The 18,456-nt window shown below is 45.1% G+C and overlaps 1 protein-coding gene across 15 annotated transcripts in view; it reads right to left on the bottom strand.

The window, feature by feature from the left end:
* LOC100116138 (prolyl 4-hydroxylase subunit alpha-1) overlaps positions 1–18,456 on the bottom strand; it is a 192,769-nt gene that overhangs the window by 87,551 nt on the left and 86,762 nt on the right. Inside the window, exon 2 of one of the 15 annotated variants that reach the window (XM_032598492.1) lies at positions 369–411. The exons of the other annotated variants lie outside the window; for them this stretch is intronic. The gene's annotated coding sequence lies outside the window, so the exon portion shown is untranslated. The remainder of the gene's footprint in view (positions 1–368; positions 412–18,456) is intronic. 15 annotated transcript variants of the gene reach the window in all.

Raw genomic sequence — 18,456 nt, 5'->3', positions numbered from 1 at the left:
ATTTTAAAGAACGAAGCCGACGTCCGGTATCAATTAGCGATTATTCATAAGTGTCATTGACGTATCGTTCGCCGAAGGATGATTAATTATGAATTTGGTCATAATATTAGTCGAGAGAGTCAATTTTTTAAAGCTTCCCAGTCTGTTTGATGATTTATGGGCCGAGACACTGGTAAATTATCAGTCGCCGTATTTTAATCGGCTAAACGATTCTTCGCCGATCAATCACGAGAGGGAAATGATATCGATCGGAGTTCGATAAAAATTTTAGTGATGCGGGGAATTCGTATACATTCAAAAATAAAATTCTTCCATTCTGTTTCAATTTTATTATTTGTAGCATGAAAAATTTCATCAAGTGTACTCACTCACGTAGCTCGAATAGTAAAAACAACGATCTCGTTTGCTTACCTGGAACAAAAGCATAAACTGTATAATTGAACAATTTAATTAATTCACACCCGTATATTATTGCGATTTTTACAAAAAAAGTGGGTAAAAAAATCAGTGCACAATCTCATGGAAACACACACACACACACGCAGAGGGCATTTTTAATCAATTAAATCCCTAATTTAAAAAAATTGTCGGAAAATCCGCCTCTTACGAATTCGTATATCGTATACAAACAGAGTAACGAAAAGCACACACCTCGACCTACATACGCTTCTCGCTGCAGCGTATGTAATATCGCGTTGTAAAATTAAATGAAAACACAGGCGCGGGAAGTTTCTGAATCACTAACGAGTTTTTGTGCCAGTCTTCCCAGCATACCAGATCAAATCCCGAGCTCATTCATAAATTTATCGAGTTCATTAAACAAATGCAAAACTCAATTAATGTAAACTCAAACTTGTTATCTTTCGCCGAATAACTTTGCAATTCGATACTATCATCCGAGCGCGCGCGCGCGCGAGTCACGCGAGTTCCGGCCCATGAAATGTATAATTCTATAACTCTTGGATGTAAATTCGCGGCGATGAATATGCATTATATATAAAACTGTTGGGATATGTACAAGCGTTGGATAGAAATCGACAACAGACTTTTCCGTGTTTACCATACGTACGACTTTTATTTTATCAATTCGCGTATAATATACAGCACGTCAAAATCAAGCGTGCACAAACACGGGAAAATAACGCCAGCCACAGTAACCCGTATACTTTATCAAGTCAGCTGGCCGCAAAACCACGACGAGCCCTAAAAGTCTCATAAAAAGCTCGAGCCAACAAGCGCAACAATCATCAGCGCGCGCTGCCCTTCCGAAATATTCAAACTGACCAGCTACCCCCCTAGCTCGTAAAACCTCGAAAATCCTCTCGCTGTCAGCGACATGCTATCCTCCGATCGCTGCGGCGTCCAGCAAAACAAAAACTTGCCCATGCTCGCGTTCACAAAGAAAAGCGCGAATTGAATTTACGATCCTAGAGAGCCGACAAATTTTCGATCCGCGGCCCAGATAGACGGACAGGACCATACTCGCGCACACAGAGAGCGGCAGGACTGATGCTTAGGGGGGTGGCAGTGGTGGATATGTATGAAGGGACAGGCGAGAGGTGAGCTACACATCTGGCGTGATAAACGAGCCGGCGAAAAGCTCCGGCTGCTGCTGCTGCACTGTAATCTGGCCCCCGGCGCACGCAAATGCCGTATAACTGTGTGTGTATGTAGGTGTGTGAGGTATATGGCCACTTTTACGTGTGCCGCAACGCGCGAAAATCCGAGCCGCGGCAAACATTCACGAATTTGTCGTTAACCGTCTGCGGCACTGTGGTACGTCAAGGAGAGAGAGAGAGAGAGAGAGAGAGAGGGAGAGAGAGAGAGAGAGAGAGAGAGAAAGAGAGATTGTAGCGTTAGAGCGTAAGGATCGTGTGCCACAGCTGTGTAACGATGTGTCCGCTGCTGCATGTACGCGAGAGAGATTTTGTCTTGTTTCCGGAACGAGATGCCATAAAGATGCTGGATACAGGCTGCAGCTGCAGCTACTACTTCGGAATTAAAACTATAGACGTGACGGCACGTGTCTTACAGATAAGTTCATTGCTGCTGCTGCTGCTGCTGCTGCTGCGGTGGTAATATGTTTTCCGAATCGTTACGTGCGGCTTTACAGCCGAGTGAATGTGTGCGCGTCTTATTCGGCTGATAAAATTGTCGTTAGAGAGAATTCGCGTAAGCCAATTTCTGCTGGATTGTGTAGCTGCTGCGTATCTAAGCTGGAAATCAGCGAAAAGTTTTTGTATGGCGTGCGAATACGCCCGGCGCAGGTCGATCTCGCGGAGATAGGTAAAGCGCAATTAGTTTTTGTTTGCTGTTCTGATTCGATTCGCGGAGTGTATGTTTGTATTGCGAAGTGGCACGAAGAAGGAGCTGTGTTTACAGATTATCGTAGACGCTAATGAGAGTTCGGCGAATGCTTTACCAGTTGGTCGTGTGTCGATCAAGCCGTAACAACTTTATACGCAGAAGCGGTGCTTACAAGCTTCATCAAAAGCTCTATGCGACTCGAGGCATTGATAAAACTACGCAAGAAAGCCCGATTAAGCAAACATCAAATACCTTGCGCGAACAAATATATCCTGTGTGTCTCACCGAAAAGCTCTCGGAGAAGTCCCTTGAAAATTTCACCGAATCGTCTCTCTTTCTCTCTTCAAAACAAACAAATTCCCGCACAAGAGAGAGAGAGAGAGAGAGAGAGAGAGAGAGAGAGAGAGAGAAAGTCACACCGCACGGAAGCCGCTCCACGTTGCCGTCGGATTTTCTTCGGCCTCGCGCAGCAGTCTCTGCAGTGTATACACACCTACTCTGGGATTCACGCGCGCGCTCGCAAGCTCCGGAATGGGACCCGGCGACTGTGCTTTACGTTCCTGCGGTCCACACGGCCAACATCTTGGAATATTTACTCGAGGCCAGCGCCAGGGCCTACATTATAAGTCTTTGTGGATATCTCCGCTCGCTGTGGCCGCTACGTCTGACCGCTGCGATTCGCCGCACGAATACCTCGTCGGCGCTGCGCGTGTCATACCCTTTGTGCTGCGGCGGCGACGGATATTTTTTTGTTTGTGGAAGAGAGAGAGAGAGAGGGGGGGGGGCTTGTCAGCGAAAATTTCACTTTGACGGGATGGCGACGACGTTTGTGTTGATTGGAACGAATGAGAAAATAGAGCGGCGGATGGATTTTTTCAGGGAGCCCTGACGCGACGTCATTTTTATAGAGGATGTATTGACTGTATTCGATTTGGGTAATTCGAGAGCGTATGGAAAGTTTGTCATAACGAAAATTGCATATAGTATTACGCGTTGCGTTATTTTTGGTCGCAGTTATCCGTGAAAGCCACATTATCCTCGCGAAATATCGAGTATCACGAGCAACCGATCAAAACCGTTTGATGTCACACAGTATAATTGTCCGACAGTATTATCACAGCGAAAAAAACACGCCGCATTCTATTCATCATCGCCAGTTTTCCGAAAAATTCCCGCAATCATCCTCCACGTTTCCCGGAACAAAGTCCTCAACAATCAAGCGGTCATCCCCCGGCGGAAAAGCTGCACAACAAGCCGCGCTATACACTCGAAATCGCAATTGCAACCGCGCAATGATGAGCATCGCGTTAAAGCACCTTTGAATTTTTCACGGCCCATTAGCCGCCCCGAAAAATCCACGTATATGAAACATTTAGTCGGAAGCCGCCGGTAAATTGCATTCGCCGCGCTCGAGGCAATAAAATTTTATCGGCCGATGAATCGCTAAACTATTGCTTGCTGCGCGAGCGATAACGATCATTCGCGGGCGCGAGTTTCACCGAACCGCCACCCCGATTTGGAGCTTCACGCTAGAGCGAATTTTCGAAGGGTTATCCCTGGTAGAAAATTAACGAGTGAAAACCGTTAAAAAGTTAAGTTTAGTTGACCATTATTATCAAATTTGTAATAATGTAAAAAATAAAGCAAAATATTGCTAATATATTTTAGTGATGCGTGTCTATTATAACAACACAGTATTATTTTTAAGTTAAAAATTGTTTTTTCCTTTTTTTCTTGCATTAAAACGTTTGCATGTTTTATTACAAATATTTGGATTTTTCTCAATTTCAAGATATTTTTCTATAATTTCTGGATTGTAACAGTCATTTGACAAATTTCAAGCAAATTTTCTGTTTTATCTTGAGTTAATGTGTATATCTATGCATTTATAATGTTTAAACTCTTATTTATTTAAATTGTTAACCACAACTTAGCTAAGTGGCCCAAAACTTAGCTTATTAACCGTTAACGTTTCTACCAGGGATATGTATACACGTATACAATACATATAACACACGCACGCACACACAGAGCGCTGTGTATGGCGTAGTTTTTCGAGGGCACAAAAGAAACGCGCTAACGAGGCGAACGCGTGCGCGGGCGCGCGCATCGCGATGCAATTACGGCTGCAGGGCTGTGGTACGTTTGAACGCGCGGACTGATGTATATATGGTGCGTGCGCGCGCGGCTAGCTGGGCGCAAATGTGCAGAGCCGGGAATATCAAAAAACGGATGTTCTTTGGATGTGTTTTTATTTTCGTGCTCTGCAGCAGCGATCCACGATGCTGCCGCTGCGATAAAAAGAGGTGGAAATTTATGGGAATGTGCGGAAACGTATTGTTGTTCGTCGACTACTGTAGCGCGCGCGTTCTCGAAGTTAAATAAAATTTTATACGCTTTTGAGATATGGAGTTCGTTTTGTCGACGTTGGTGTATTTGGATTCGTTTATGTGAAATTCCGTACGTTTAAAGGAATCCTCGAGTAATAACTAAAAAAAGAGCAATTCGATTTCCCCCTCATCATCATCATTATCATCATCAACTCCTTCCATCCTCTCTTCCAATTCAGTTTAGCAGTAAAGAGTGTACACAGACACAGGCACATATAAGGTCCGCGCACAGCTGAGGCTCGTCGTCGTCGTCGTCGTGGGGGATATGAATTAGCGACGGGCCTCCTTGGTCAGTCGGCCGTTGGCTTCCGGATGTACACACGCGAGAGAGCAGAGCGCAGATGTGTTCCAGTTACGCGCGCGATCGCGATGCTGCTGCTGAAGCTACTGGTCTTGAGATGTGTTCTGCGCGCGCGGAGAGAGAGAGTGAGAGAGAGAGAGAGAGAGAGAGAGAGAGAGAGAGAGAGAGGAATGTCGGGCTAATGCACGCGCGAACGAGCCATTCGACGCTCGCGTGCTGGAACTGCTCAGTCCGATGCGCGCGTTAGCGATGATCTTGGAGATTTCCCATGAATATTTCGTGCGTACGTATATCATATTTTGTTTTCGCGGTGCACTGCGCGTGAATCTGTTTACAGGCTCATCGTGTTGATATAGAGTGCACGATGGTTTTTTGGCTCGGCTATCCGATTTGGCTCTCTAGTTTCTGGTTAGCGGCGATAGGTGGCGCACAGGCACTCGCCGCGTTCCCTTCTTCAAATCCACGCGTTGAGTGTAGATATAGTTGAAGTGAGGTTTGTAGCTACATGCCAAAACTACCTTGTTAGGTCTGCTGCTCGGGCTGCTCATTCTATATAACTGCGCCTTTATGTGAGCCGCCTAGAAGTATCTTTTTATCTTTTTTGACGTTAATCTTTGAAATAGCACTGCTTTTTAAGACTGCGTGTATTATACACATGCCGCGTATACACTAAACCACAAAAAAAGATACTGCTATACACGAGTAAATTATAATACTACAGGTGGAATATAAGCCTCTCGCGAAAAGAGCAATCTCCACACCGTTATAGCCTATTTACCCACACTGCAGTTCGCCAGCTGTATATATAGCATACTCGCGTCTGCAGCGAGCCGTGCGTATGTATATAGCAACATATACGTGTTCTCGAGCGGCGGCTGTACAGACACACGATGTATGTATAATGCCCGTAAGCACATAACACTGATCACTCGAACCTCAAACAATTATATTTTACGCTCGAGCGCGCACGTGCGCAGATGTATAATGCCGCCACCGCCGCTGCCGCCTGAATCTCATTCATTAGAACAATAATCGCATTGCCGATTAACCATTTGATCTGACCTAAGGCACTGCCAGATCAAAGAAACTATGTCTCTCTCTCTATGAGAGAGAGAGAGAGAGAGAGAGAGAGAGAGAGAGAGAGAGAGAGAGCGGGGGGACTGTATCTCTGCTCGTGCCTTGCATTCTGATCCGTCTCTGCGATGCTGATGCGCGCGGGTCTCTGATTATTCTAACGGTATAATCATCGAGGGACGCTGGCGTAGTAATTAAACACGATTTCAGAATGAATGTGTGGAATATAATTCAAGCCAGCAGTGTTTTATTTTTTAATTCTACACTCGTATAATCAATTACGTAATCGTATCAATATCAATCGTCGTGAATGAACCGGCGCATATCGCGTATTCAATTTACACGCGGGATCCCGCGCGCATATCCCACCGCAAATAACACCGCGAAACTTTATCATGATTATTCATCAACTTGGGCAACGCTCGCGCTCGACGTACGCAGTCGTTGCAACAGTAAAAGTCTCTTTCTCCCGCCGCGCGTATACACAGCCTACATGTGTGTGTGTGTATGTGTCATTAAAGTAGTTATACAGAAGCTCACGCGCATGCCAGAGACTCTAGGATGGCAGCGTGTGTGTGTGGAGAATTAGGGATGCGACTGCGATAAATTCACTAGTTCGCACATTCCGACCACTTGCTCTCACTCGTATACGCGCTCCTCATCAGCAACTTATCCGCTGAACGTGTTTCCGCATAGCTCTCGTAGTCGCTGTCGATTGATTGCGCAAAACTCGAGTTTTGATTGCCTTCAAGTTAGTAGAGCCCACTACGGGTTTGGTATTAATGAGCCCGACACTAATAGGGCTGCGAAACTGCTTCGGACTTGTAATGTTGATTAATTGTAAAGAGACGTTTGCGCATCGGGCTTTTCGAGAGTTTCTAATGATACCGAAGCGCTGTGATGATAAATAAAAGTTTGAAACTGTGCATATAGAACAGTTATGACGAAGTTCGCAGAAGTATGTGACGGAAATAGGATCTAAATATCTCCTCGTATCGCATATACGAGAAAAGTCTCTCGACTCTGCAGCTTTAAGCCCCCGAGTGTACTGCTAAGTCCACACAATTCCAATGTAAGAGCCTTTATGCCTGTATCGACGGATCCGAACTTCAAAAACGCTCCCTTTTATACGCTTCTCAAACTTCTTTACATCCTTTTCCCTTCGACTTTTCCATGCAAATGTTTGACCCGAAAAAAACTTGGACTTCAAAATGATCATCCGGATATAGCCTTGTATACCCTACTGCATACCAATACTCGGACTCCGACGTCGTTCGATATACCGAACACGACCCACATCTCTCGCAGCTTCCTTTGCGCACAAAGAGAGCTTTCTCTCTTTCTCGTCGACGCGAAGCCCTGTTCATTTTTTCGAAAAACAAAGGGAGCCAACTGGAACACCCCGAGTGGAGAATTCCTCGATGAAGAATACTTTTCCAGCTCCAGCCGGCCAGAACGACTTTACCGACAAAAAAAAAGAGAGGACGAAGGAACGCAGAGCTGAATTTCGCGCCAAAAAGGGGCCAACTTTTGCGGTGCGTCCGAAGAATGCCCGGATACCACGGATTCCAACGCACTGGGACATACAGCGAGGAATGATGGTTTCTGCTCATTTTTTGGAATTTTCGAACTCGCGGGCGAGTTGACTCTTTGGATTATTCCATCCGGTTTCAGTTTTAATCGGGTTTCGAACGGCTGTTTACCAACTCGCGACGTTATTATATATGGAGTACATGCGCGCGCGCAAATGTTTGCGGCAGCGAGGATTATAATGACTCGCGAGAGCCGCAACTTTATTGACTCGTAACTTCACTGCGATGAACTGCAAAATGGAATTTCCGTGGAAACAACGCGCGACTACGCATAAGTATTCTTTCTCGAATATGAAACGTTCGAATGTTAAAATTGATGTCAACAAACTAAACGCTGAGGGAAAAACGTAGGTTACACGCGTCCGCCGAGAGTTGCACATCCACGCGAGTATATAACAAAGTTAAATGTACTGGTTTACGTAAAAAATGGAGGAAGAGCGAAACATTCAATTTCGGCAAACTGCTCTCTGACAATGTTATAAACGAGATTTCCCGGAATTAAGCTAGGCGTAATTCCGACGACTGTGTTATTCATAACCGAATAAAAGTAGTTGCTATATTCAACTGTGAAATTTCATTAGGCTTATAAGTCTCTTTTGTCTCGTCCGCGCTTCTCTCCCTTTCGCCGCCTCTGCCCCCTTTCTTTCATTTTCTCCGCCGCTTACGTATATAATACTCGCTCGTCGTTACACACACGCCCGTGTGTGCTCAGAGTTCCTCCGCGTGCCGCAACCTCTTCTCGCGGGTTTTCCACCCGATGGTCGAGTCTTTCAAATGGACTTTCTGTTTTCTCCCTCTCTCTCTCCCGGTTCTAGGCAGACACTTGCTTATTTAACCAATTGCCAGTCATGCGGCGTAATTAATTATGTCCGACAATCTTCGCTAGGTTCTTGCGGACGACGTTAATGAACTATCAGATCCTTTTAAGAAAGAACCGTTGTAAATGGTCTGCCCCTTTTTTGCCCGCGGGGAATAGGGTAGTCCGAAGAGTCCGTCTGCGGATGATTTATCGCGCGTGTATTGTTTTTTGGAAAAACGCTCTGGTCCGTCAGCGGTTTGTTTTGAATAGTGCGCGCTAGCCATGTGTATCGCGGGATAGAAACGCTGAGTGATAAGGTCCGTCCATTAACGCTGATGGGGCAATGATTAATTTTATGGATAGATTGAAGAGACCACTCAGGCTAATGCTAACAATTTGATGGGGACCGTAACTGCGAATTTAGGGTCGAGTCAATATCGCACATTATAGTTTCGGTTCAGATGCGCGCGGGGGTCAAATACCTGATACATAGCAGCAGCCTATGGCATATGTCAGTCGTTCTCATTAGGCAAATAACCAAAGCATCAAAGTGAAATAGGCGCCGCGGGAGAGTAGGTAATTCGTTTTTTGCAACGTCTAAATGAATTCCCCGCGTTTACATCATTAGCCGCCCGTCACTGCACAAAAAGCCACGTTATAGCGCACAGCTGCCGGTATTATAGTGTCATCAGCATAACCGAGAGCGTTTACTCCATCCGACTCTGTGTTATATCCCGCCGCCGACGCTCATTGCGAGCATCTCTCGCAACCGAGCAATTACAACGCCTCCGAGGAGAAAAAATCTCGTCGCTTGCGAGCCTCCAAAAACAGCACCACACGAGGTAACGTCGTAATCGACGAGAGCTCGTGCGAGAGAGAGAGATATATATATAGAGAGAGAGAGAGAGAGAGAGAGAGAGAGAGAGAGAGAGAGTCAAAGAAGGGCGCGAATTTGTCGGCCTCCTGCGATAACAATATGCGCTATTACGCGAGTAATTACAGGCAGCGATTATGAGGCGCATAAAGCCAAGTAATTAATTTCGCAGACAGGTGCGGGACAGAGCGCGTATATATAGTGTAGTATGGCAGGAGCTCGCGCGCCCGCGCGCCGGTAATTAAGTTTCAGACAGATATTTTCTGTATTGTTGGCGGCGCGCGTTCTCGCTGCTGCAGCGCGCGCTAAAATATTATTAAGGAATTCTCAGGGCTGCAGGGTGAGATGAGCTCTTCGGCGATGCGATGCGAAATTTTAATAACCAAAACAAAAGGCCTCCACTCTCGCCTCAAAGTTAACTCGCTCCGAAGTTCGTTGCCGCGCGGCGATAGAGGCTCGAATCAGCGGAAAATTAATCTAGCACTGTTGCGCACTTTTTTCTTTCACTCGGCGGGCTTTATCGCCGTTATCAAAACAATGAGCACGAAAAGTTCGAAAGAGCGAGTAACGAGGAGCAGCAGCAGTAGTCCGTCTTTCTTATCGGCCCCGAGCTTAAGTAACGCGTTTCCGGGGCTACTGCGGAGAGAGAAAGAGAGAGAAAAAGTCGCCGAGACGGGCGAGTAAAGAGCGAAAGACCGATACTTCCGTCGTCGTCGTCGTCGCTGCTCGTTCGCTTAATCTATATATGCGCGCCTTCGCTTCTTCTTCTTGTCTATCTATAAAAAAAAGAGAGAAGAGCAGGAGTCGAGCTTCTGTCGCGATACTGGAAAAGTTGGAATTGCGATTTGAGCAATCTTTTCCGATCTTCTTTTTATGACTTTATGAATAGAGGCCAACAAACTTGGCGTTTGCTAGAGAGAGAGAGGGGGGGGGGCATGAGAACCTCGATGCACTCATCCATCTTGAGCACTGCTACGACATTATCGGGAACATCGAGTGTCGCTTCGCATGCTCTATAGATCTTCGTAACCTCATTTCTCTCTCTCTCTCTCACTCACTCGCTCGCTCGCAGCTCTCGATTTTTCTGTCTCTCGTTGCTATTTTGCCGTGGCTCGCGCCACTATCTCCGACGGCTGCTGCTTATTTTCCTCATGGCTCGCGGCGTATTCTTCTTCGTACGCATCTCGCTCGCGAGCAGGCTCTATTGTTCGATCTGTCGCCGGGCGCACATTAATTCTTCTTATTTCCATTTGTTTGTCTTGTTTACTTCAGCTGTCGGTAGTCTGTTTGTTGGCTATTTATCTTCTCGCTGCGTGTGTACGCCACTAGTGCTGAATAGAGGCGAGTTTCGTTTTACCCTGCCCGCAGGATATCCATCTTGGCGGGATTAGTCAAGCCGATTATACTTTCCACGCGAGCAGTCACAATATTTCGTCGCCGCGATGATCGATGTTGGATGGTATTTTTCTCGCTCCGTCGGAGAACGACTTCTTATCGCAGTACGATGCCGATAAAACCGACGTCTCGTCGTTGTGCAACAGAGGAACGTTATAGCCGTATTCGCGAATTTCTGCGGCCGAAGTCTCTTCGCTCGGGAAGCTTAAGAAGGGGGAGAGGCGAGGATAATTCCGAGTTTAACAGACTACCGAAAGTACAAGAAAAATTTGCATACGTAATTACAGTGGAAAGTGGCGCGTTTCCGGTCCGCCATCCCTCGCCGTGACTATGGTAATGTCGAAATGGTCAGAGATTATGAGAGAAAAATGAATAGAATATTTTCTTCGCGGGCGAGGAAGTCTTATTATAAAACTTTCCTCGGAGTCAAGGGGAAAAATCGTCTTAATCTATGCGAGGATACTATCGGCCCGGCGAATCTCCATTAACGAAGCTAGTCGCACACTGATGAACGTGTGCCCAAGTATTAACGCATAAGAGTATGATCTTCCGAACGGCTTTCCTCTCTCAGAGCAACAAAAAGTCCGCAAAGTCGGATTTAACCTGTAAGAAGCTTTCATTAGATTTAAAATGAAATACCTTCTACACTTACATCTGCAAATCCTCATTATTCTTCGTTTTTTGCCCTTTCTCATCACATACACACACATACAAGCGCCGCTCATTCGTTTTTGCGTCCATCCCATTTTACAACGCTTCGACGCGCTCTCTCCGCGCGTTAATCCCCGTTTCTTTATCCCCATCGCTCATAGCCGCACGTTCCCCTCCTCCTCGCCCCCCCCCCATGGGACACTCGCTTTATCTATCTATACGCATTAATGATTCTCCGTCTCTTTGCGTTTTTTCAGCCGGTTTTTATCGTTCTTTCGACGTCGTATTAATAATAGCGTGGCGCCATCGCTGCAGTAGTCCATCCCGGAGATATACGTATATACGTGTACATACGTCGACGCAGCGATTATTATCGCGCGCGTGTCGCTCGCCCGCAGACTCTTCCGGCTTAGCCAGCGCTGCAAAGCCCCTAAAAGCCCGTGATGTGCAGTCTCTGCGCGCAGCTCAAAGCCAATTTCATTATGCACGTCACCATTGTAATATATGGTGCACTCTTTCTCTCTCTCTCTCTCTCTCTCTCTCTCTCTCTCTCTCTCTCTCTCTCTTCTTTTTGATCTTTCACTGATGGACACCAAGAGGGGAGAGGGGGGAGTATGGAAAGAGCGTTAAGTGGCCCATCTTCTTCGTTGTAGTATTGTTGTTTAGATACATGCGAAGAGGACTTGTCAGTTCGAGTCGAGAGTGATATTTTGCTCGGTGGGACATAAATGATGATAATTGTAGTCTGTAATTAACAGTTTATAACTTATACTCGCTTCCAGAATAAAACAGCGCACGAACTCGAAGCTGCTCGGTGAAAGCATTTAAAAAGTTTTAATGCGCTGTCAGGTTGTTGTAGGGTCTCTCATAAAAAAGCATCAAAGTATAAATAAATAACGTTTACTCTTAGTGTTTGTAAGTACCGTTACATATTTATGCATAAATAGTTCATCGCATGAATTTAACTCGTATTCGTTTGATAGTATTTACCTTAATTACATGCAGTTAAACGGAAAAAGGAGAACTAATACACCCACGCGTTACAAAATTTTCTGGTCTGATAATTCGGGAACGTTTCTTAGAAGAGGGAGCGAATTGAGTACACGTTTCCAGAGTCGTTAGGTCTAGGCCATTAGAATTTATACCAAATTACACACGTAATTAAGGAGTAAACCACAGGGAATTGGGATTTTAATGACTGAACATCTCGTGCGTCCGATCTCAATTTACAGTTTCCAACAGTGGAAATGCATTAAAAATGTATGCAACGCGCGCTCACTTTCTAAATAAAGCGAGCATTGATGAATATTCGCATGCAGTGTAACAATACTTATTAACAGGATCGCATACGCCTAACAGGTGTCAAAACGATCCTTATCGGTGCACGTGTTTATGGAAGCATTTTATCGCATTGTGCTTTTCACATATTTACCTAAACCGTGACATGCTGATTTCACGGCGATATCGTTGTACAATGCAGCTCGCCGCACGTTATTGTGCTACAAATAGACGATGGTTATCAATGATGAGCCGAAAACATTAATACCATTTTGCTCTACGAGAAGCTTTTTCCATATTGATGTTCAACGAAATGATCAGTTATAACGTAAAGATCAAAATATATTATTGCTGAGTCAAGTAATTATAATCACGATTTCCAATCGTTCGCTTAAAACAGTGGATATTACCGGCTCGCCGGCGTCAGTCGTATCTTGGTGTTCGTAGAATCAGGAAAGTTTGTGATGCTTCGTTAATATCAATTTGTACATATTCAACAGAACTATTATGAATGTTCTGTTATGAAGTTACAATACAGATCGTCATAACAATTTACCAACGACACTCATCAATGAAATTTCGAAATACAGTCAACCCCGTAGTTTTATGTGAAATTGCAATATTACAAAGTGTACGAGCAACGATTAAAGAAAGTTTAAAGATACCTACTAACTTAATTGAGGAAATTACATGAAAGTGAAATTTACAAAAAGCGTTTAATGCTTAAAAAGAAATATCGTCTACGAATCAATATAGTACGATATCGTACGTGCTCAACCAAGCGTTACATCATCGTCGTATCGTCGAACACAACTCTATCACTCGCATTGTCAAGATTGAAAAATTCCGTCTTGTGGAAGTACAGAGGCTTTCATTTCATCGTGATAGCTAATTTGAAAACGGAATGTGCTATGGCTCGAGATTTTTTGCACCTGGTATGGTCTTTTAACATTTTAAGAGTTATGGTTATATGCAAAAAACTGAAACGTTAGTTGCAGTTCTATAACTCTAACCCGTATAACAACTTTGCAGCTGAATTTTGGAGTAGAGTGGAGGGGAGAGACTTCCTGAATAGACATATTTGGACGCTATTTGAGAAAACTTTCGAAGATCTAAATTTCTTTCAACGTGAGCATCAACGAAAACGTACTAAAATAATTTCTTCTTGGATCTTTAATACCTTCAAAAAGTACCTTTTGACATTTTACAGAAACGAACCATACGTGGTGTAAAAATGTGGATTTCGACAAGATGAACAATTTGTTCGGATACACAGTTAGAATGGGGCTGGGCTTTAACGAATACCGAAGTATAGTGAAAGATCCATCGCAGAATGGATTCAATCAATACTTAGGCTCGATAGGCATGATGAATCGCATGATTTGGGATCACCTAAACGCTACGGTAAAGATCAAGATGTATCCAGAAACGTGTTTCTACCACCTCGAGAATAACGAAGTTTGTCATATTTTCAAAGACGTTATAATCAGTAGAATAGATTACGTTGTGAATCCGCTTTTTTGGCACAGCTTTTGGAAGGACGTCACACACGGGGGAAAAATGTTGAGGCTACTCAAAACTTCAGTAGAATCTACTTGACGACTTAGGTAAAGAAAATCCTGCGCGGTAGACACTCATCGAATGCGCAGAAGGGCCCAAACTCGCCTAGCCCCGCCTACCGCCACTGCTCAGCTTCCCCCACTTTTCTCGCTCGGAAATTTTTGGCTGTGCGAGTCTATTCTCGCACATTTTTTACTCAAGTAGATCCTACTGAAGTCGTTTCGGTAGATTCAACATTTTTTTTCTCCGTGCAGTACCAAGCAAATCCAGCGGTATATGCGCAGTCGCATTGATGAACGAAAATACTGCGACCCACAAATTCATGCTGACATTCACAGTAAATTTTGGTTGATAACTGCTCTAAAGTATCTCCAAAAGAGCGACACGATTTCATCGTTTTTAGAAATTGTACACATGTTGCTCTGCATGTCTAACTTTAGACAACCGCAACGATCAGACCGACGAATTTTGTTCGTAGTACTTATATATCTGACCATCGTGCTCAATTCTTACTTCCAAAGTCGATTGAGAGCAATGCACATAGTGCCGAACTCGGATCCGACCATCGACTCGAGAGAAGATCTGGAAAACTCCAATTTACTCGTCTATGGAAAGAAGGACTACAAAGAGTTCTTTTAACGCTCCATCATTAACTCTCGCTACGTCAACGAAGAGAAGTACGTGGATTGCATCGATCTCCTGAGAAGAGGCAAACGCGTGTCTGGTCTTTTTCCCTGTATATTCCGAGACCGTATAAACAAAAGTCCGGGTGTGCACGTCTCGAACTACAGTGAACAAAGAAATATTCGAGGTGATGTACACTCGGCGGGATTGGCCACTTCGTTCCAAATTCGACAAGATAATCCATTATTTGCACCAAGCAGGAATCATCCAATTTCATGAGAACATGGACAATCAGGTCTTTGCAAAGCACGAACAGTACTCTGATCTGACGATCAAAAGGCTGAGCGTAGCGTTTTACGTTCTCATTAGTGGATTCGTGGTCGCGATTTGCGTTTTGGCGGCGGAACTCACGATTTACAATGACATGTACGATTTAAAAATAAATTGAAAAATTCTTACGAAAAACTATTACAGTATACTATGTTTCACGTTTTCCCGTTGTTTTCAGCAATATTTTTCCGACAGCGAATAGCATCACTGAACATAGTTTTACGCTGTTATTCGACGAATTTTCGAAAACTATATTCAAACTCCAATATCAGCGATAACCTATTTGATTCTCGGTAGACCAACCCTCCGTGCGAGAAAATGTACGCGGATAGAATTCGGGAAATCGGGTATAGTTGAAAAATCGTGAAAAATAACGAATGCAGCAATAACCTACACGCGTTTTCGAGTAATAACATCGATACCCAGGAATTTTTATAAAGCCCATCGATCAATATAGTAGCAACACAATAACGCTGCGATATTTACTCCCCATAATCTCTTTCTACAACAGCCCCACCCATTCATCACATCAAACCTCGGGCAAAACACAAGGCTCGAGCCTGGGCAATCAAGCCTCCAAAAATTCCAATCCAAATCCAGTCCAAACACATACGCGCACACACACATATGATTAACGCCACGCGAGAGCGGACAGCTCAAATAGAAAATTTCCCATTATTGAGACTCACAAGTCGGTATAATATAGTTCTTCTCCCGCGCCGATCATCAATCACATCACATACACAGCGCGAAAATCGCCGGCGTCATCGCGTGGCAATAGCGCAAAGGAGACGCGCTCCATACGGCCCGGCAACAAAAATCGAATTAATGCCTCTCTTCATCATATCGAGCGCACGCGCGCGCGCGCGAGAGAGAGAGAGAGAGATAGATAGAGCTCATAGCCATTCTCTATGCAGTATATAACATCCCGGCTAGGAGCAAGCGTATAACTCCATCGGTTACCGGCGGCCGCGCGCGGCACTTAATGGCCCCCTTCTGCCTTATTCCAGATCTTCCACAACTAATCCATCTTACGCGATACCTTTCTCTTACCCTCTTTAGTACACACAGCCCTCCACCTGCCGCTTCAGCTCCTTCCGTGCCGACACTCCGAGAAACGAGATCAGGGACCGTCGTTACTGCTGCTTGTATATCTTATTATTGTTGTGTAATATCCGCACACGCATCTCCCCATACAGAGATCCCAGTCATCCGTGTGTACGCACACAGAGGCTTCTCTCATCGAGCAGCAAGATAGACTCAAGACTCGCGTAATGAATGAAGAGCGCTCGCGCGCAAGCGTCCCTCATCCGCGCGGTATGTGTATAAGAAAGGGCTGCTTTCGCACGACAGAGCGCGTGTGTGTATATAACACACAGCGAGTGTACAACATATCATAAGCGGCGACGTGTGCAGTGCAAAGGGTGAGCTAAAAGTAGCTTGGAAACTGTCGCGCTCCCAGAGTTTACGGCTGCTAAAATTACGTTTTATACACACACGCCGAGTGTCGATATAGCTGCCTTCGGAGCGAGAAACGACGCGCGATATACTGGTACTGGCTAATGGAAGCTTTGAAAATAGCGGGTATATCAGCGATCAATTGGCTCACTCGCCTGCTCGAGAGACGCGCAAGCGTAGCTGTTGTAATATTCAATCGATCGAGTATTCTGGACCACTCGGACGCGATGCTCCTTTTCTCGGGACTGGCGATTCGAAGCTAAGCCGGCTATACTTTCCGGACACCGAGTATACTTACGCGCGGCACGAGGTGGAAGCGAGAGAGATTCGGAAGAAGATGCGGCGCACGTGGAACGGAAACTTGCCAGTGTCAGCCGGCTCTCTCTCCCTCTCTCTCTCTCTCTCTCTCTCTCTCTCTCTCTCTCTCGTATAGTGTAGGCCAGATGAGAAAACGGAGCGTGTATACAGGGGCGGAGGAGAAGCGCAGGCGGATTAGAGCAAAATAAGCGAAGGGAGAGCTGACTAGAGAACAATATCGCACATATTTTATTAACCACGTCGGGGATGAGAGACGGCGTACAGCAGTTTAATGTAAATTTCGTAGCCGCGCGCGACGATGACGAGGACGATGATGAGCCGCTTGCAAAAAGTACACGGCGTCGAGATATCTATTAGACGTAATCCGATTACAAAGTTTGATTTCGCCACCTGTTAGGCCTCCGCGCTGCCTGGCGCTGATGGGATGCGACTGCGCGATGAGCCCGCGCGCGCGTAGTTATTAGAATTCGTCATCATTTTCCGGCTTATCGGGGCGGAAAAGCTATATAAAATTACGAGCGCTGCCAAAGGCCGTATTATACTCATGCGTTTATATTTTGGACAAAGGCTGTATATAATCATGCGACTCTTTCGCTGAATTATGCGCGAGTAATTTTGCCTTTTGTACGTCGCGTATGAATTTAGCGCGGCGCGCTTAATTCGAAGCCGTATTCGTTATTTATATAATCGTGAAAGGCTTCATTTATATAAATGCGCGAGCAAAATACATCGAATTGATTTAATAATTAAATACGCGACACATACGTTATTTATTTTATAAGGTTTATGGCTATATGCGCGTACAAGCGGCTTTCGTTGATTAAACGCAAAGCAGCTATGGTGCTTGAAAAGGTTATTTCGGCTCGGATGATTACTGCAAAAGTGTCGATATTGAAGCCAAATTGAAACCTCTAGTATTTATACATCTCGACATCGGCAGCCGAGTATACCCCATTACAGCGCTAATTCAGATACGGCGGACTGCCGTCATGCGTCTTCGTTGTCGAAGAAACCGATACACTGCAGCGAAAAAAAAACAGGTTCAAAAAGCTCCTCCTATACATCCGAGCAAAAGAGCCTACACAGCTTTACGCGTTCCCGAACGAATCGTCCTAATCCGCGTAATCGCGCGAAAAAAGAGTTATACCACTGATATAATTCAGCGCCAATAAAGGGATTTCTGCGACGCGCGCTAGAGAGGATAGAAATATGCGTCGAGCTCGCCGGAATTTATTTTTACAGCGTTGCAGCGACCTCGGCTTATTGTCGAGACTGCGCTGGAATTGATTCGTTTGCCGGCCGTCCGCCGTTTTCTCTTATATTGCGCGCGGACCGAGAGCTTTTTGCAAAAAGCTCTCCCCCCTATCCGGGCTATTAATGCGGGATTATCCGACGCGTATTTTAATGGCTTCGCTTGTATAGGCATTAAGGGGATCGTGAATATACACCGGAGGGGAGGTTTTTTCCTTCTTTTTTATTTTTTGTTTAGCACTTTACTGACTGAC

This window comes from Nasonia vitripennis, chromosome 3, assembly GCF_009193385.2.
Source record: "Nasonia vitripennis strain AsymCx chromosome 3, Nvit_psr_1.1, whole genome shotgun sequence".
NCBI classification, from domain to species: domain Eukaryota; kingdom Metazoa; phylum Arthropoda; class Insecta; order Hymenoptera; family Pteromalidae; genus Nasonia; species Nasonia vitripennis.
Note: the sequence above shows the minus strand (reverse complement) of the source record. Positions and strands in the feature narration are given on the sequence as shown.